This window comes from Chiloscyllium punctatum, chromosome 23 (assembly GCF_047496795.1).
Source record: "Chiloscyllium punctatum isolate Juve2018m chromosome 23, sChiPun1.3, whole genome shotgun sequence".
Lineage (NCBI taxonomy): Eukaryota > Metazoa > Chordata > Chondrichthyes > Orectolobiformes > Hemiscylliidae > Chiloscyllium > Chiloscyllium punctatum.
Genome location: NC_092761.1, coordinates 69,164,472 through 69,183,289, shown reverse-complemented (window position 1 = coordinate 69,183,289; position 18,818 = coordinate 69,164,472).

Below are 18,818 nucleotides of genomic sequence, written 5' to 3'. Positions count from 1 at the left end.
CCCACATCATCATTGTTCCTTGCAAGTGGAGTCCAGGATGGATAAGATAGTGAAGAAGGTGTTTGGTATGTTTGCCTTTATTAGTTAGTGCACTGAGTATAGGAGTTGGGAGGTCATGCTGTAGCTGTACCGGATATTGGATAGCCACTTTTGGAATACTGTATTCAATTCAAGTTTCCTTGTTATTGGAAGGATGTTGTGAAATGTAAAAGTGTTCAGAAAAGATTTACAAGGTTGTTGCCAGGGTTGTGATTTGGAGATGCTGGTGTTGGACAGGGTGTACAAAGTTACAAATCAAACAACACCAGGTTATATCCAACAGATTTAATTGGAAGCACTAGCTTTCAGAGTGCCGCTCCTTCATCACAACCATCTGATGAAGGAGCTGTGCGCTGAAAGCTAGTGCTTCTAGTTAACCTGTTGGACTATAACCTGGTGTTGTGTGATTTGTAACCTTGCTAGGGTTGGATGATTTGAGCTATAGGGAGAAGCTGAATAAGCTAGGGCTATTTTCCCTGCAGCTTTGGAGGCTCAGGAATGACCTTATAGAGGTTTATAAAATCATGAGGGGCATAGATGGGGTGAATAGACAAGGTCTTTTCCCTGGGGTGAGGAAGTTCAGAACGAGAAGACATAGGTTTAGGGTGAGAAGGGAAAGATTTAAAAGGGATCTTCGGGGCAATGTTTTCACACATAGGGTGGGGTGTGTATGGAATGAGCTGCCAGAAGAAGCTGTGGAGGTTGGTACAATTGCAGCATTTAAAAGCCATTTGAATGGGTATATGGGTAGGAAGGATTTAGAGGGATATGGGCCAAATGCTGGCAAATTGGAATAGGTTAATTTAGGATATCTGATTGGCATGGATGAATTGGACCAAAGGATTTGTTTCTATGCTGTTTTGCTCCATGACTCAATAATGGACTATGAATCATAACATAGAGTTAACTACTTAACAGATCTCTCCAGTACATATGTGAGGTTTAAGTGACTGGAGTAACATTCCTAACTGTGGAAGCAGTCCTAGTGAATCATTGATGAATCTATAGTGGAGGCAGACACTTCCATGAAGCAGCTGAAAACATGAATGTAAGGGTTGGTGGCGATGAGTATTTGCTATCATATCTTCAGGAACTGACAGTTAATTCTCAAATAACTTTACTCAGGTATTTTAATTAAAAGCAGATTAACACAAATGTAGAGAATAGTTGATGAGCCCGATAGCAGAGCTGCATATCCAAATGCACATTTGGCAGGTGTTTCCAGTTGGAAGCAGTTGGAATTGATCCTGGACCCAAGATCACCAGCATTCCTTTCTCAGGTTCCTTTTTGTACCTGCTTTTGCCAGTGGAAGTTCTCGAAGAATTGTGTCTCTTCTTACAGGAGCTTCCTATAAGTTGGTTTCTTAATGGGGTTCTCCCAGATGTCTATGTCAATGTAGCCTTTCTTGACATTAGCCTTCAGGGAGTCTTTAAAGGGCTCATTGGTCATCAAGGACCCACAGAACCCATCACCAGTGACATAGAAACTCCCAAGTTCACAATAATACTCATTAGTGAGTGAATGCCGATAATGAATTTAGAGTGTTATATAAACCATTTAAATGTTGCCACAGTTGCTTTAACAATATAAATGGGACAGGAAGATTACAGAGCATGTGAATGATTGAAAAAAGCTACATCATAAATTTGTTTGAGGTCTAAAACTGTCTTTTGAGCATCATTCATAGTACTAGAAAGTGAAAAATCTGTTTTGTTTGTAAATCCTGGGGAAAATGTAAAAGCCCAAGAAATAGCGTGAATGAACATGGGTGATGAGATTAATATTTTGATCAGGATTGTCATTAAAGGAGCCATGATTGGATGGCATATATAAAAAAAGACAAGCCAAACTAAATATGTTCTAATCAAACTGTTCAAAGAAGTCATTAGATATCTTTGGGTAAATCGAGCTTGAACCTGGACCTCCTGACCGAGAGGAGAATTCTCCAACTGCCCACATGACCCGTCTACAAGCTTAATTATCAGATAAAGTTATTGCAGGCAGGTGGGGGCTTGCTGGACAATTAATATCCTTCGAGCATATTAGTGAAGTCTTCCTAAATTGGCTCTAATTTAGCCCAAATTTTACTTCAGCCAAACAAGTTATCCAGGGCTTGGGTCACTAACTAGGGAAAGAGAAACCAGCTTAAACTTTAATTCAGAAAGTTATTTATATCTTTCATCATCAAATGTGAATAAATGTTCACTTATTTCAACTGGTGCCTCTATTCCCTCTGGAACATATTTGGTAGTGCCCGACTGTTTGGACACAGCTCATTTCCAGCACTGGAAGCTTGCAAAGTGATAAAATCAAGACAGGAGGCAAGTTGATGTGTTAACAGTGAGTCAGCAGAGGGAGGACCATTAACCCCAGCTATAACGACAATATGGTGTGGTGAGATCAGTGCATGCACAGGGCAGAAGGGCTCAGGAGAGGGTTTGAGTTTACAGAAACACAACAAATTCATGGGATTTATATAAAAGGGCTGACGTTCCTAAGAACAGTGCTTCTGCAGACTGAAATTATCTTGTTCAATAGTAATCGGTACCTCCAGCATCTGCCAGGAGAAAACACTGCTCCTTGTTAGACCTGATGGATACATGTTATCACTGACCATGAAAATGACCACTATTTTCAATTCTTTTCCTTTACATTTGCATCTTTCCTGGGTTGACCATCACCTCAGCCAGTTTCTCCGCAGTCAGGAGTGCGAAAATGATTGAGGCAGGTCCCTAAAGGCAGTGTTAGGGGTGATACGTTTTTATTCTTCCCCAGTGTTATAGCAATAAAAAGAATGAATGGGAAGTTTGATTTGTTCTTCTGATTAGATTCTCACAGGTACAGGGTGGGAATAACCAGCAAAATAATCAGAAGTTTATTTAAAAAAAACACAAGAAATGCTATTTTGTTGAAACATACTGAACATGAGACAAGAAGAGATTCATGTAGCTTTGCACCAGATTTTCTGGAAAGTAAGGTATTTCCCTTTAAAGCTGGGCACACAACCCTAATGAGGAACCAACTAATGAGATACAGGAACATGACAACAACCCCATGAACCCCATGTCATCAAACAAATCATTAGAATGCTTAACACATACTTTGGGTTCTGAGATGAGTCTCATTGGTGCTGTGCCAATCAAAGATTTTAACTTTGTCACCCACTTTCTGTTGAGTTCCTCTTGGGTGTTTATGTTTCTCTCTACGATTTACAAATAGAACAAGTTTTTATGATCTAGTTCTCTGAGTGATACAAAAAAAAATGATGGTGCTTTCGTGCTTATGTCACTGGACAAAACATCAGTCTAATACTCTGTGTGTATAGGTTCAAATCCCATCCTGGTACCTGTGGGAATTTATGGACAATCTAAAGCTAGTCCCACTAATGACATTTATAGAGTCATAGAGAAGTACAGCATGGAAACAGACCCTTCGGTCTAACCCGTCCATGCCGACCAGAGATCCCAACCCAATCAAGTCCCACCTGCCAGCACCTGGCCCATATCCCTCCAAACCCTTCCTATTCATATACTCATCCAAATGCCTCTTAAATGTTGCAATTTTACCAGCCTCCACCACATCCTCTGGCAGCCTATTCCATACACGTACCACCCTCTGCGTGAAAACGTTGCCCCTTAGGTCTCTTTTATATCTTTCCCCTCTCACCCTAAACCTAGGCCCTCTAGTTCTGGACTCCCTGACCCCAGGGAAAAGACTGTGTCTATTTACCCTATCCATGCACCTCATACTTTTGTAAACCTTTATAAGGTCACCCCTCAGCCTCTGACACTCCAGGGAAAATAGCCCCAGCCTGTTCAGCCTCTCCCTATAGCTCAAATCCTCCAACCCTGGCAACATCTTTGTAAACCTTTTCCGAACCCTTTCAAGTTTCACAACATCTTTCCAATAGGAAGGAGACCAGAATTGCATGCAATATTCCAACAGTGCCTAACCAATGTCCTGTACAGCCGCAACATGACCTCCCAACTCCTGTACTCAATACTCTGACCAATAAAGGAAAGCATCCCAAACGCCTCCTTCACTATCCTATCTACCTTGCAGAAGAATATTTGCTATTTCGATGTGACTCCAGATAGTTGCTCTTAATTGACCTTTGAAATAGCCCAGCGGATCATTTAGTTTGAAGTAAATTAGGAATGGACAATGTGACGTTGCTATTGACATTGAAATCCATGGAAGAATAAAGAGCAGAGTGATTGTAGATGGAGCAGGATGAAGGATCTCATCACTCACCTTTAAATGGGAAAATTAGAGATAAGGAGGTTGAAGAATAGGGCTGCTCTAAGCTTATACTGCTGCCAGTGATATTTTCATATCTCATCAGCTCATTTAACCACACATATTTGTTACACCATAGAAGGAAACCATTCATCCCATTGTGTCTTTGCTGGCTTTCCATGTGAGTTTCTCACTTAATGTCATTTAAAACATATCAAAAATTAAACACTGATGCCCCAACACCAGCACCATTCTCTGTTCTACTCCTCAAGATGCTAAGGAAATTGGGTATGTCCACAAAGACTCTTACCTATTTTTATAGATGCACAATATAAAGCATCCTATCTGAATGCATCACAGCATGAAATGCCAACTGGTCTGCTCATGACCACAGGAAACTACAGAGAGTCATGAACACAGCCCAGTCCATCACATAAACCAGCCTTCCAAACATTGACTCAATCTATACTTTCTGCTGCCTCAGGAAAGTAACCAATGTAATGAAAGAGCCCTTCCACCCCAGTTATACTCTTTTCCATCCTCTTCTGTTGGCAAAAGTTTAAATACACATGCAAACAGATTCAAGAACTTGAATTACAGCTTCTTCCCGGTTGTTATCAGACTCTTGAATGGACGTTTCAAATATTAATTCTAATTTCTCTCTCTGCACCTTCTCTGCCACTGTAACATTGTATTCTGCATTTTGTTCTGCTACCCTGATGCAGTTGAATGGTACAATCTGTCTGTATGGAATGCAAAACAATGCTTTTCACTATATCTTGGCACATGTGATAACAATCAATCAATCAATTAATTCCCACTTCTTTGTGTTAAACAGTATTACATCATGACTTTTAATCCAATGAGTCCTGTTGTGTACTGATTTTCATCATGAAGCGAGTGAAGTTGACATTCTGGATGCAATAATGCATAAGAAGTGAAAGTGATTCTAATCATTGAATATAGTGTTTTGTTTTTAAAATAAAATTCAATACCATAATGTTTTGCCTAATACCATGTCCACACTATTCACTTTCTTGAACTTGCATCTCTCACTGTTTTTAAGTGTTGCATCCCATCTGGCTTGTTAACAGTGATGGAGATCAATAAGTAAATGATGAGAAACCTATGTATGGTCATTGTCAAGGTGGTGGGTTTACTACAATTCCATTTAATCCATTTCTTTTCTCCTAGATCCTTTGCCCATACAGCAAGTGCCACAGAACACACATAAGGATGCAAAAAAGTTTGCAGAAATGTTTCAGTGTTTTTTATAATTCTAATAACTCCCTTTAACTCTCTGTCTGATTGTGAGGAGGCAGATGTGTTACTTATCATCAGGTCCTCCTCCTCCTCTGTATACATAAGCTGGATTATTTGTATCAGCCTGCTATCTGCTCCTTCCCCTTACAATCCAAATTCTCTTCTTAAGAAGTGATGAGAAAGTAATAGAGAATTGTGATGCAGTATTCACTCCAAAGCTCCAGGTGGATACAGCGAGCATGATTATAAGACTGATGGCTTATTGTACTAGGATTCGCTGGGTGTAGCTCAATGGGAGTGAGGCATGATGAAGTGCAATGGAGGTGAATATAGAATGCTGCTCGAAGTTGAGTATGTGTAAGGAACATTTTAATGAACACTTAGCAAGAAAGGGTGGGTGAGAGGAGTCTGGTCGGGTCATTGTTTAAGATAGGATTAGTTGAATCAGTAAATGCACTGACCTTTCCAGATCTGACTAGATCATTCAACCACTTGCTATATTCCAAGATCAGGACACAGCACTCCAGCTGCTAACCTCCTCAGTTTCCTCCAAGTAGACTTTTTGGTGAAAGTTTGGTCTCTCCCCTCCCATTACTGGGAAAAAAAGTTCATCCCCCCAGCTTCTCGCTAGATCCAGAATATCTTCAGTGATACACCTGTGAGTACTGGCCTTGCTTTCTGTTCATATCTAAATATTTATTTGCACATTATTCCTTTAAATGTAGCCGACATCTGGATATCTTTGGATGTACATAACACCTACTAAACAGCTTGGAGATAAGAAACTCAGAATTCACAATTAATTGGTCCATCTGAGTTGAAATTGTTGACTCTGACGTACTTGTGTGACATCAAAGTTTCACGCAGCGACTATCCCAAATCTTCAATAAGCCCATCAATAGTGAGGGTGGGAAAGGAGGAATAGGGCCAATTATGGACCAAAAGGGAATTTATACTTAGAGGCAAGTGGAATGGTTGAAGTATTAAATTAATATTTTGCATCTGGCTTTAACGAAAAGGCAGATGCTGCCCAGGCCATGGTGACAAAATAGAATGCTCAGTCACTAGAAGAGTTTAAAATTAATACAGAGGTGACATTGGATAAACACAGGGATCTTCAATTTAAAAGGTTACCAGGATCGGATCAGATGCATGCAAAGATACTGAAAGAATTGAGTGTGGAAATTGCAGAGGCACTGTCAATTATCATTCAACCTTCTCCGTAGTCATGGGTAGTGCAGGAAGATTAGAGAAATACAACCATTGTGCCCTTGTTCAAAAAAGCATTTTAAAAATTGGCCCAGCAATTACAGAGCAGTCAGTTAATTTAGGAACTAGGAACACCTCTAGGAGCAATTTTTCAGGCTAGAATTAGTAGTCACAGGGAAAATGTGGCTTGATTCAGAAAATTCAGCATGGATTTGTGAAGTGAAAATCACGCCAAACTAATTTACTGGAGTTTTTTGATGAGGCAGCACAAAGTATTGGTGAGGGGAAGACTGTAGATGTGGTGTACAGTACTCAAACTTCCAAAAAGGAAGTGCGATACGACGGACTTGGGAGGACAGTTATGGGATGTAAAACAAAAATTACAATAGCAACATGGATACAAAATTGGCTGAATGAAAGAAAACAGAGACTACTGGCCAATGGTATTTTTTCTGAGCTGGACTATGGTTTATATGGATGTTCCCCAGGGGTCAGCTTTGGGAGCCTTGATTTTCATTTTATATCTACATATCTAGACCTTGGTGTGCAGGGGCCAATTTTAAAATTTGTGTCTTATGCAAAACCTGGGGAAATTGTAAACTGCAATCATACTGTAAAACCTTTAAAGTACATTGACATGTTGATGGAGTGGTTGAATAGGTGGTGGATGAAGATCAATGTGGACAACTGTGAAGATGTGAAGTGGTACACTTTTGTACAAATAGGATGGAGTGACACTGTAGTTTAATGGATATGATTCTAAATCATGTGCATTAGGAGATAGACCTGAATGTATGTGCACATGACTCATTTAAGGTAGCAGACTGTAGAGAGAGAGCTGTTAATAAATGTTGTGGGATTCTAGGCTTCATTAATATGGGTGTAGACTACAAAAGCAGGGAGTTTATGGTGAACTTATACAAGGCACTGGTCAGACCTCAGCTGGAGTAATGTGTTCTGTTGTGTGTGCCACACTATTGGAAAGATGTGAGCACATTGAAGAGGGAGCAGGAGAGGTTTATAAGAATGATTCCAGGGAGAGGACACTTCAGTTGTGTGAAGAGGTTGGGACAGTTAGAACGGAGAGGAGAAGGCAAAGAGGAAATTTGATTGAAGTTTTTTAAAATCATGAGGTGTCTGAACAAAGTGAATAGGGAAAGACTGTTCCAGACCATAAAAGGATCAAGTACCAAAGGGGATAGTTTTAAAATGTTTGGCAAAAGAAGCAAAGGTGATGTGCGAAGAAAACTCTTTCACCCAGCGAGAAGTTAGGATTATAAAATATACTGTCTGGAAGTGTGGTGCAGACAAGTTCAATTGAGGTATTCAAGAGGGCACAAAATAATTATTTAAATGCAATGAATTTGCAGGGTTACTAGAAATAGGCAGAAAATTTGCACAAGTTAAAATACTCAGCTGATGCAGATACTATAGATCAAATGATTTCCTTTCGCACCATAACACTTCTGTGATTCTGACACCGTGCATTCACACCAGGGTTTTCACTTCCCTTGTATTGTAACAATTATACTGGAAGATGGAGCAGTCACTGAGTATTCTGAGCAAGGTGTATTATCTGCTATGTTGAGAAAATAAAACATTGTGTGCATCTGAGTTTAAAACTCTCCTTTTTGTACTGTTTGTTTGTGTGCAGCAATCTACTAAAATATACTCCCTGGGTGAATTTGGTATAATTTCCTTCTACTTTCTCTTTCCTTTCTGTATTCACTCATTCAATGTGAGTGTCCCTGGCTAGGCTAGCATGTAATAGCCATCAGGTAGTCAATCACATTGTTATGATTCTCATATCACATGTAGGCCAGACTCTTTATGAATAGTAGATTTCCTTCTCTGAAGGATGTGAGTGAATCGATTTTTCTTTTCACAATGGGATCAATGGTGATTACATGGCCACCATTAGGTCAGTCTGTTTTTATTGAATTCCGATTTCACCATCTGCCATGGTGGCATTCTAATCTATGTCCAGGAGTATGATCCAGAACATTTGTTTGGGTTCTAGATTACAAGCCAAATGACATTACCACTATTGGGACAGCACGGTGGCACAGTGGTTAGCACTGCTGCCTGATAGTGCCAGAGACCTGGGTTCAATTCCCGCCTCAGGCGACTGACTGTGTGGAGTTTGGACATTCTCCCCGTGTCTGCGTGGGTTTCCTTCTGGTGCTTCGGTTTCCTCCCACAATCCAAAAATGCGCAGATTTGGTGAATTGGCCATGCTAAAATTGCCCGTAGTGTTAGGTGAAGGGGTAAATGTTGGGGAATGGGTCTGGGTGGGTTGCGGTTTGGTGTGGACTTGTTGGGCCGAAGGGCCTGTTTCCACACTGTAAGTAATCTAATCTAAATACTATGCAAAAACTCTTTCATTGTGATAATTCAATAAGAATCAGTATCTGAGAGGCAACATACACAAGAGGCCTTTAACATATATGATGTGTAAGTTCTTTTGTTCTGAAAATACAGAAGTTCCAATTTTCCTCTTCCCAAAGTCCATTACGTTAAGAGGATGAGATGGACCAGTCTGTCCTGTCTATGGTTATATTGACCCAATGGACCTTCACTGGCATGAGTAGGAAGCTACCATCCAAACCAGATGAAAGCATTTGAATGGCAAATAAATACCTCTGTTGTCTTTTAGGAAGATTCTATGTGTACCTGGCCACCCCAAGATTGCAGGAACAAACTAGACATCAGATGGTCCACAAGGGAGCAGCAAGCCATTTCTTCTCAGAGCAGGTGAGGTTTGGTTTCAATTTTTGGGCACAGTAGGCCTTCGCTTTAAGGATGGGCACCATATAATTCTGCTTTCTTGCAGTTACATGCAAATACCTTTCCACCTATTTAATGTGTAGGTAGGGGCACAAACTGCTCAAATGACTCATTATTTTAGCTTTTCCAATATTATTTTTATTTGACATTTCATATTTTCAAAGTTGCTTGTTATTATGTGAGCCAATTCATCTGTTTCACTGATTGTGTGAAGTTTGATTGTGGTGCAGTACTACTCCGCATTAGCCAAATGATTTCCTCTGATGCTGAAGCTTCCTTATGGTGTCCAATCTGTAGCTGTCACACAATTACTATTAAGTGTAGTCTCCCTGTCAGTAATTAACATCTGTATTGTCTATACAGTAGCCAAGTGCCATTTGCATGTATGCCTGCAATATAGAAGGGCTAATTTTACAACTGAAACAAACAAAGGCTGAGTCATGGCAGGACTGGTGATCTGAGGTGCATTTGTTTTAATGCAAGGAATATAACAGGTAAGTCTGATGTGTTTAGAGCCTGGATTTATATGTGAACTACAATGTTGTTTGAGAGAAGGGTAGGACTGGGATTCAGACAATTCAGGTGAGATGGAGTGAGGCTTAAAAGGGTTGGGAGAGTTGCATTACTGATTATGGAGAATATCACAACTGTATTAAGAGAGAACATCTAGGAGGTCTCATTCAGCAAGGCAATATGGTACAACTTAGGACTAAGAAATGTACAACCACTATGATGGGGTTATACTATCGGCCTCCCAGCTGCCAGTGACAGATAAAGGAGCAGACGTATAAGCAGATTGAGAAAGGTGTAAGAGCAACTGTGTTGTTGTTGTAGATGGTGTAACTTTTCCAATATTGACTGGGAGTCCCTTGGTGCTAGAGGCTTAGATTGTATAGAATTTGTTATATGCATCCAGGAAGGTTTCTTGAAACAATATGTAGATTCTCCAATTAGGGAAGAGGCTACATTAGATTTTGCATTGGGAAATGACCCTGGCCAGGTTTCAGTAGAGGAACATTTTGGGAACAGGGATCATAATTGCACAAATTTTAAGATAGTTATGGATAAGCAAAAGACTGGTCCTTGGGTGAAAGTGCTAAACTGGGGGGAAGCTAATTATGACCGCATTAAGGCAAGAACTGGAGAAATTAAACTGGAGATGGCTGTTTGAGAGTAAAAAGTGCAAAAGGGCTAATCCAGGAAATTATTGTCCAGTGAGCCTTACATCTGTGGATGGGAAATTAATGGGAATGATTGTTAGATACAGGATCTACTAACGTTTGGAGAAGAATAGACTTACTAGGGGTAGTTAACATGGCATTGTATAGGGCAGGTCTTTGCTCACAAATTTGATTAAGACTTTTAGCAAGTTATGAAGGATCAGTATTAGGACCTCTGATGGTTGTAAAATATATAAATGAGTTGAATAAAAATGTTGGTGGCAAGGTTAGTAAACTATCAGATGACACAGAAATTCATGGAGTTTTGGGTAATGAGGAAGGACATCAAAGGATATAGCAGGATATCAATCAGTTCAAAAGTTGGCAGAGAAATGGCAGATGGTGTTTACTCCAGATAAGTGTCAGGTGATGCATCTTGGGAGGTCAGATGCAACAAGGAAGGATATAGTAAACATCAGGATCTTTAGGAACATTGACAGAAAGAGGGATCCTTGGGTAAAAGTCCATAGCTCCCTGAAAGTGGCAATACACGTAGATAAAATAGTACAGGAGGCATATGGCATGCATGCCTTCCGTTGTTAGAGCAATGAATACAAAAGTTGGCAAGTCATTTGCAGCTGCATAAGAATTTTGATAGACCACATTTAGGATATTACGTGCAGTTCTGGTTGGGTAGGTAGGGTGGGGAGGCTTTCAAGAGGGTGCAAAAGAGATTTACCACAATGTTACCTGGATTGGAGTGTATTGGCTATAAGAAGGTGTTGACAAACTTAGATTGTTTTTGTTAGAACATCAGAGGTTGAGGTATATAAAATTAAGAGAGGCATAATTAGGATGGATAACTGGCGTCTTTTTCCAAGGGTGGAAATGTTAAATAGTAGGAGGCATAAGTGAAAGTTTCAAGGAGATGTGCAAGGAAGGGGAGAACCTCCCCCCCCCACACTTTATCTCTCCACCCTGGAGGCTCCCTGCCTCTATTCCTGCTGAAGGGCTTTTGCCCGAAACACCGATTTTCCTGCTCCTCGGATGCTGCCTGATCTGCTGTGCTTTTCCAGCACCAGTCACAAGTGTACACCTACTTCTGTGCAGTAATTAAAATTCAATCCAGTTATATATTTTCCTGGCTGGATAAAAACTATTAGAATCAGGGTATGGTTCTATATAAACAGCATATAAGAATGGTCAGTTCACAAGTCTTTGCAATAGCAATGATTTAACCTTCGTTCAGGTCTTCAGAGGAAAAAAAGACCAGGAACAAAATCAAAATATATTTCAACTTCTAAAATCTCCTGTGAATATCAGTGACTAATGCTTTCAGCACAATAATATTGTTATAAATGTACAGCTAAAAATGACATTTTAAAGAAATGATGAGTTGTATGTGTGTGTGCATGTCTGTGCGTGTCTGTGTGTGTGTGTCTGTGTGTGTCTGTGTGTGTCTGTGTGTGTGTGTGTGTGTCTGTGTGTGTGTCTGTGTGTGTCTGTGTGTGTCTGTGTGTGGGTGTGTGTGTCTGTGTGTGTGTGTCTGTGTGTGTGTGTGTGTCTGTGTGTGTGCATGTCTATGTGTGTGTGTGTCTGTGTGTGTGTGTGTGTCTGTGTGTCTGTGTGTGTGTGTCTGTGTGTGTCTGTGTGTGTGCATGTCTATGTGTGTGTGTGTCTGTGTGTGTCTGTGTGTGTGTGTGTGTCTGTGTGTGTGTGTCTGTGTGTGTCTGTGTGTGTGTGTGTGTGTGTGTCTGTGTGTGTGTGTGTGTCTGTGTGTGTATGTGTATGTCTATGTGTGTATGTGTGTGTGTGTGTGTGTGTGTGTGTCTGTGTGTCTGTGTGCGTGTATGTAGCATATTTCTTGTAGAACCCTACTGGAACTTGCTGGTGTACAGTGAGATACACCAAAATGATCATCATGCCTTCCTGAGTTGACCAGGCTAATTCGCTGAATAAAGGGACAGCAAACATGTTTTCGTATAGGATTACAAGGCTTTACTGGGGCTTTCCAAAGGGGAGTGATACATCGAACTGATCATCAGAGTTAGCTTCCACATCAACATTCACATTTAATTTTGGAGAATTCACATCTTTGTGCAGGAACAACACGAATCATGTGTTTTCCACTCTTGAAAATGTTTACAAAAGTGGCAGGTGAAGATGGTATTTGGTATGCTTTCCTTTATTGATCAACACATTGGGTATAGGAGTGGGGACAACATATTATAGCTGTACAGGACATTGGTTAGGCCACTTTTGGAATACTGCATTTAATTCTGGTCTCCCTGCTACAGGAAACATGTTGTTAAATGTGAAATGGTTCACAAAAGATTTACAAGGATATTGCCAGGATTGGAGGGTTTGAACTGTAGGGAGAGGCTGAATAGGCTGGGGCTATTTTCCCTGGAACAGCGAAGGCTGAGGGGTGACCTTACAGAGGTTTATAAAATCATAAAGGGCATGGATATGGTGAATAGCTAAAGCCTTTTTCCCAGGGTAGGGAAGTCCAAACGAGAGGGTGTAGGTTTAAGGTGAGACGAGAAAGATTTAAAAGGGACCTGAGGGGCAACATTTCAAACACAGGGTGCATATATGGAACAAACTGCCAGAGGAAGTAGTGGAGGCTACTACAATTACAATATTTAAAAGACATCTGGATGGATATATGAAAAGGAAAGGTTTAGAGACATATGGGCCAAGTGCTGGCAAATGGGAATAATGTGTTCAGGATATCTGGTCAGCATGGATGAGTTGGACGGAAGGGTCTGTTTCCGAGCTGAATATCTCTATGACTCGATGTCTGCGGATTCCATTGTTATTTTGGGTAGCCTCCTCAAGGCCCTGTAAGGCACCTTAAAACAGGTTGAATATCTTGCTTAAGTCATGAGGTTTAATGTTTTTAAATTCCATCCTATGAATGAATGATGGTTTATTGTCATTTGCACTCTCCAATGAACAACACCGTAAAATAGAGAGAGGGATTTCAACCATTGCCACAATCTGATACCATTTAAATACTTCAAGAATAAAAAGAATGAAAAGACAAAGCTGAAAGAAAGTCTATCTTCACTCTGCCTGCTGCACTATTTGTTCTGCAGTCCAACCCAAGCCAATACCTGCGCAGGACCCAACAACATCGGAGTCACCAATCTTCAGGCCCTATCTTTTTGTTGCTGGGACCACACTACCAATGGGCTGCTGATGCTGGATCCACACTCGCCCCCTCAACCATATGAGCAAATCTTCCTCAGATTATAGATATCTGTCTAGAGTATTTTCATACAGCATTACCAACTTTTTCAGGACTGTCCTGAACCCTCCAAGAATTTCTTGGATTGCACTGTGAACAGCTGATAAAAGGCATCATTTGTAGAAAAAGTTTTTCTTTAAGAAGTTTTTGTACTTGGGGGTCTAATAATTATATGGGCTCTAATAACGTTGAAGCTGAGGGAAAAGTTGCCTATAGGATTGGCAGTGGAGATGGACGATTGCATGGTGAAAACTCCTTGTAAATGTCCAGTCAGATTTGATAGAATCTGGTAGAATTATTTGGTAGAATCCAGACCAATTTAAGATCCTAGCAGAAAGTGAGGACTGCAGATGCTGGAGATCAGAGCTGAAAAATGTGTTGCTGGAAAAGTGCAGCAGGTCAGGCAGCATCCAAGGAGCAGGAGAATCGACGTTTCAGGCATAAGCCCTTCTTCAGGAATGAGGAAGGTGTGCCAAGCAGGCTAAGATAAAAGGTAGGGAGGAGGGACTTGGGGGAGGGACGTTGGGAATGCGATCGGTGGAAGGAGGTTAAGGTGAGGATGATAGGCCAGAGAGGGGTGGGGGTGGAGAGGTCGGGAAGAAGATTGCAGGTCAAGAAGGTGGTGCTGATTCCGAGGGTTGGGACTGAGATAAGATGGAGGGAGGGGAAATGAGGAAGCTGGAGAAATCTGCATTCATCCCTTGTGGTTGGAGGGTTCCTAGGCGGAAGATGAGGCGCTCTTCCTCCAGGCGTCATGTTGCCATGGTCTGGTGATGGAGGAGGCCAAGGACCTGCATGTCCTTGGCGGAGTGGGAGGGAGTTAAAGTGTTCAGCCACGGGGCAGTTGGGTTGGTTGGTGCGGGTGTCCGAGAGGTGTTCTCTGAAACGTTCTGCAAGTAGGCGGCCTGTCTCCCCAATGTAGAGGAGGCCACATTGGGTGCAGCGGATGCAGTAAATGATGTGTGTGGAGGTGCAGGTGAATTTGTGGCGGATATGGAAGGATCCCTTGGGGCCTTTTAGGGAAATGAGGTGTGGGCGCAAGTTTTGCACTTCTTGCGGTTGCAGGGGAAGGTGCTGGGAGTGGAGGTTGGGTTGGTGGGGGGTGTGGACCTGGCAAGGGAGTCGTGGACGGAGTGGTCTCTCCAGAATGCTGATAGAGGAGGGGAGGGAAATATACCTTTGGTGGTGGGATCTGTTTGGAGGTGGCGGAAATGACAAAGGATGATATGATGTATCTGGAGGTTGGTGGGGTGGTAGGTGAGGACCAGTTGGGTTCTGTCCTGGTGGCGGTTAGAGGGGTGGGGCTCAAGGGCAGAGGAACGGGAAGTGGAGGAGATACGATGGAGAGTATCGTCAACCACGTCTGAGGGGAAATTGCGGTCTTTGAAGAAGGAGGCCATCTGGGTTGTTCGGTATTGGAATTGGTCCACCTGGGAGGAGATGCGGCGGAGGCGAAGGAATTGGGAATATGGGATGGCATTTTTACAGGAGGCAGGGTGGGAGGAGGTTTAATCTAGGTAGCTGTGGGAGTCAGTCGGTTTATAGTAAATGTCCATGTTGATTCGGTCGCCCGAGATAGAAATGGAGAGGTCTAGGAAGGGGAGGGAGGAGTCTGAGACGGTCCAGGTAAATTTGAGGTCTGGGTGGAAGGTGTTAGTAAAGTGGATGAATTGTTCAACCTCTTCGTGGGAGCACGAGGTAGCGCTGATACAGTCATCGATGAAGCGGAGGAAAAGGTGGGGAGTGGTGCCAGTGTAGCTGCGGAAGATGGACTGTTCCACATATCCGACAAAAAGGCAGGCATAGCTGGGGCCCATGCGGGTGCCCATGGCTACTCCTTTGGTTTGGAGGAAGTGGGAGGATTGGAAAGAGAAAGAGAAATTTAAGATCCTGCTTGGTTAATGCACCAGGACTCCATATCTCAAAGTTTTGCTGTCAGTTTAGATTCTTCAACATAATCTTATGACAGTACAAAACACAAAGCTGTTAGACATGCCTCACTTAGTGATTGGTGAGAAGGGCTCTTAACATCAGTACTAATCAGTTATCTCAAATTCCACCTTTGTGTGCTTATGAATATGTAAAAGATAAACTCTGCAGTGCATAATGATAAACTGTGGAGAGATTTATAACCTGTATAATAAGTGTTTCAATTTCAAAATGCAATTTTCAAAAAAACTTTTATGTATTTGATTGAGCAGTGCTCGGCATTTATTTCTGTCAAACCAAAAGTGATATGATCAGATTTTAATTCTGCCTGCATTTGCTGCTTAGAAACAGAGAAATAGAAACATCGAAATTGGGAACAAGGGTAGGACATTCTGCCCTTTGAGGTTGGTTCGCTATTCAATATGATTGTGGCAGATCGTCCCACTCAATGCCCTGTTCTTGCTTTCTGTTCATACACTTTGATCCCTTTACTCCTCTTGAAAATACAATACTCCAGTGTGGTCTCACCAAGGTCCTGTACAATTGCAGCAATACATCCCTGCTCCTGTACTCAAATCCTCTCGCTATGAAGGTCAACATACTATTTACCTTCTTTCACCTTCTGTTGCACCTGCATACATACTTTCAGCAATTGGTGTACAATGACACCTTGGTCTCATTTGCAGCTTCTCGTTTCATATTCGTTGTCATTCAGATAACCCATATTCCGAATGTTCCTACAAAAGCCAATAATCTCACATTTATCTACATTATTCGTCATCAGCTATGCATTTGCTCTCTCAATCAATTGTCCAAATCTGATGAAGCATCAATGCCATCTCCCCACAGTTCATATTCAGATTTGCATTGTTGACAAACGTGAAGATATTACATTTGGTTCCTCATCTAAGTCATTAATATGTAAGATTGCAAACTATTTTTTATTCCCTGAGTTCATTTAAGTGTTTGCAAAATGATAGCATAAGGCATGTTAGAATGACGTGATTTTGACTGTGCTGTCTTATTTGGAAATTAGTCTTATAGACCAGAATGGCTCAGCTTAGATCCTAGCTCACAGTGAGTAAGCTGCTGCTCACCAAAGCAGGATAGGGTCAGGGGAGATGATAGGTTGGTTTAGTGTAGTGCTGATAGTTGTGAGTGGAGCAACAATTCACCTCCAGAGGAGAAATATCGAGAAGGATTTCTGCTGTCAATTGTGATTCAATAATCCCTTTTGGAAAAGCTTTGCTTCAGTTGGTATGGTGGCATGCTGGTGTGGTAGCATGCTGCTGTGTTCTATATAGTTTTTAAACTTGCATAACTTGCAGATTTGTTGAGAAACAAATGGAATAGAAACAAAAACAGAAGTTGCAGGTAAAGCTCAGCAGGTCTGGCAGCATCTGTGAAGAGAAATCAGAGTTAACGTTGAGGAATGGTCACCGGACCCGAAATGCTATCTCTGATTTCTCTGCACAGATGCTGCCAGACCTGCTGAGCATTTCCAGCAACTTCTGTTTTTGTTTCTGATTTACAGCATCTGCAGTTCTTTCGGTTTTTAGTGTGGAACAGTATTGGTTCCTTTAAACTGTAACGTACTCCAAGTCAATACCTTGAGAAAATTGGAGGGAAAAATCGATGTGCGAAGGTTGACAAATTGCTTGTTGAAAAAATCTGCATGGGGCATTGACAACTAATTCCTAAGTCAACATGGCAACACAGAGGCCTGCAAACATGCCACTTCCTGACTTGAGAATCGTTAAAATTAAGCTCATTTTCTTGAAAAAATTATCAAACATCATCTTCCAAACTCATGACCACTCCCATCGAGAATGATAAGGACAAAAGATGCATGGGACATCCTCATTTGCAAATTCCTCTCCAAAACCACTCACCATCCTTACTTGAAAGTATATGACTATTTCTTTCATGTCACAGGATCAAATTCCTGGAACATCCTCCCTAACGACATTATGAGTGTACCTACAGCAAATAGCAACAGTTCAAGAAAGCAGTTCACTGCCACCTTCTCAAGAGCAATTATGGATTGGCAATATATGCTGGCCCAGCCAGTGTAGACCACAACCCCTGAATAAATAAAAGCAAAACAGCAATGAACATTTTTGCAGAAACAAACATACCTGAAGGATTGAAAGATAATTAATTTTCTGAAATCCCTGTTTATTTAGAAACAGAAACTCAATACATGAGTTAAAAATAACATCTGAGTTAAATTTTAAGGAATTACCTTTGTCAGGCAAGTCAATCTATCTTGAAACGTCAAAAAGCAATTAAAGAATAGAAATTTGGACAATTTTTGGTATTTTCATTGCTAAGAAAATGAAGAACACTTAAATTATAGACTTAAAGCTTTCAGTTGTTTTTATAACAGGGGATTTGATTGATTTAAGATACAAACTGGTCGTTATCGAGGAGAGACGAAAGAAACACGATAAGTGCAATCTACTGATGTCTAATTAACTTCAAAAAAAAGTACAACCGTTTTATTTTTTCCAATCAACCTATTTGTAAAACACATAAGCTGTCAATAAAAGAAATGCTAAAAATTTGGATGTTGCCATTAATCATATATTGAACAATTCAATTCTTAATGTAACATTATTAGAGTAGCTAAAATTGATTAATCTTTTTGGAGTTGCAAACTGCAATGTGTCATAAGCATAAAAATTTAGGAAATGGTTCACTAACAGTAGAGTGATAGTGATTTACATTCAACTCAAGATAATGTTGGCATTTGAGGGGAAATTGGAGATGAAGATGTTGTCAAAGTATTGCTGCTTCTATTTTTGAGGTAATGGTCATAAGGATTTATCTACAACGTGTATTTTTATTAAATTTATGGCTTAGCATTTTCTCTGTGAAGTGCTATGTTCTATTCAACAGTTTAAGTCATTGCTTGTATATTGTGAGTAATTCGCTG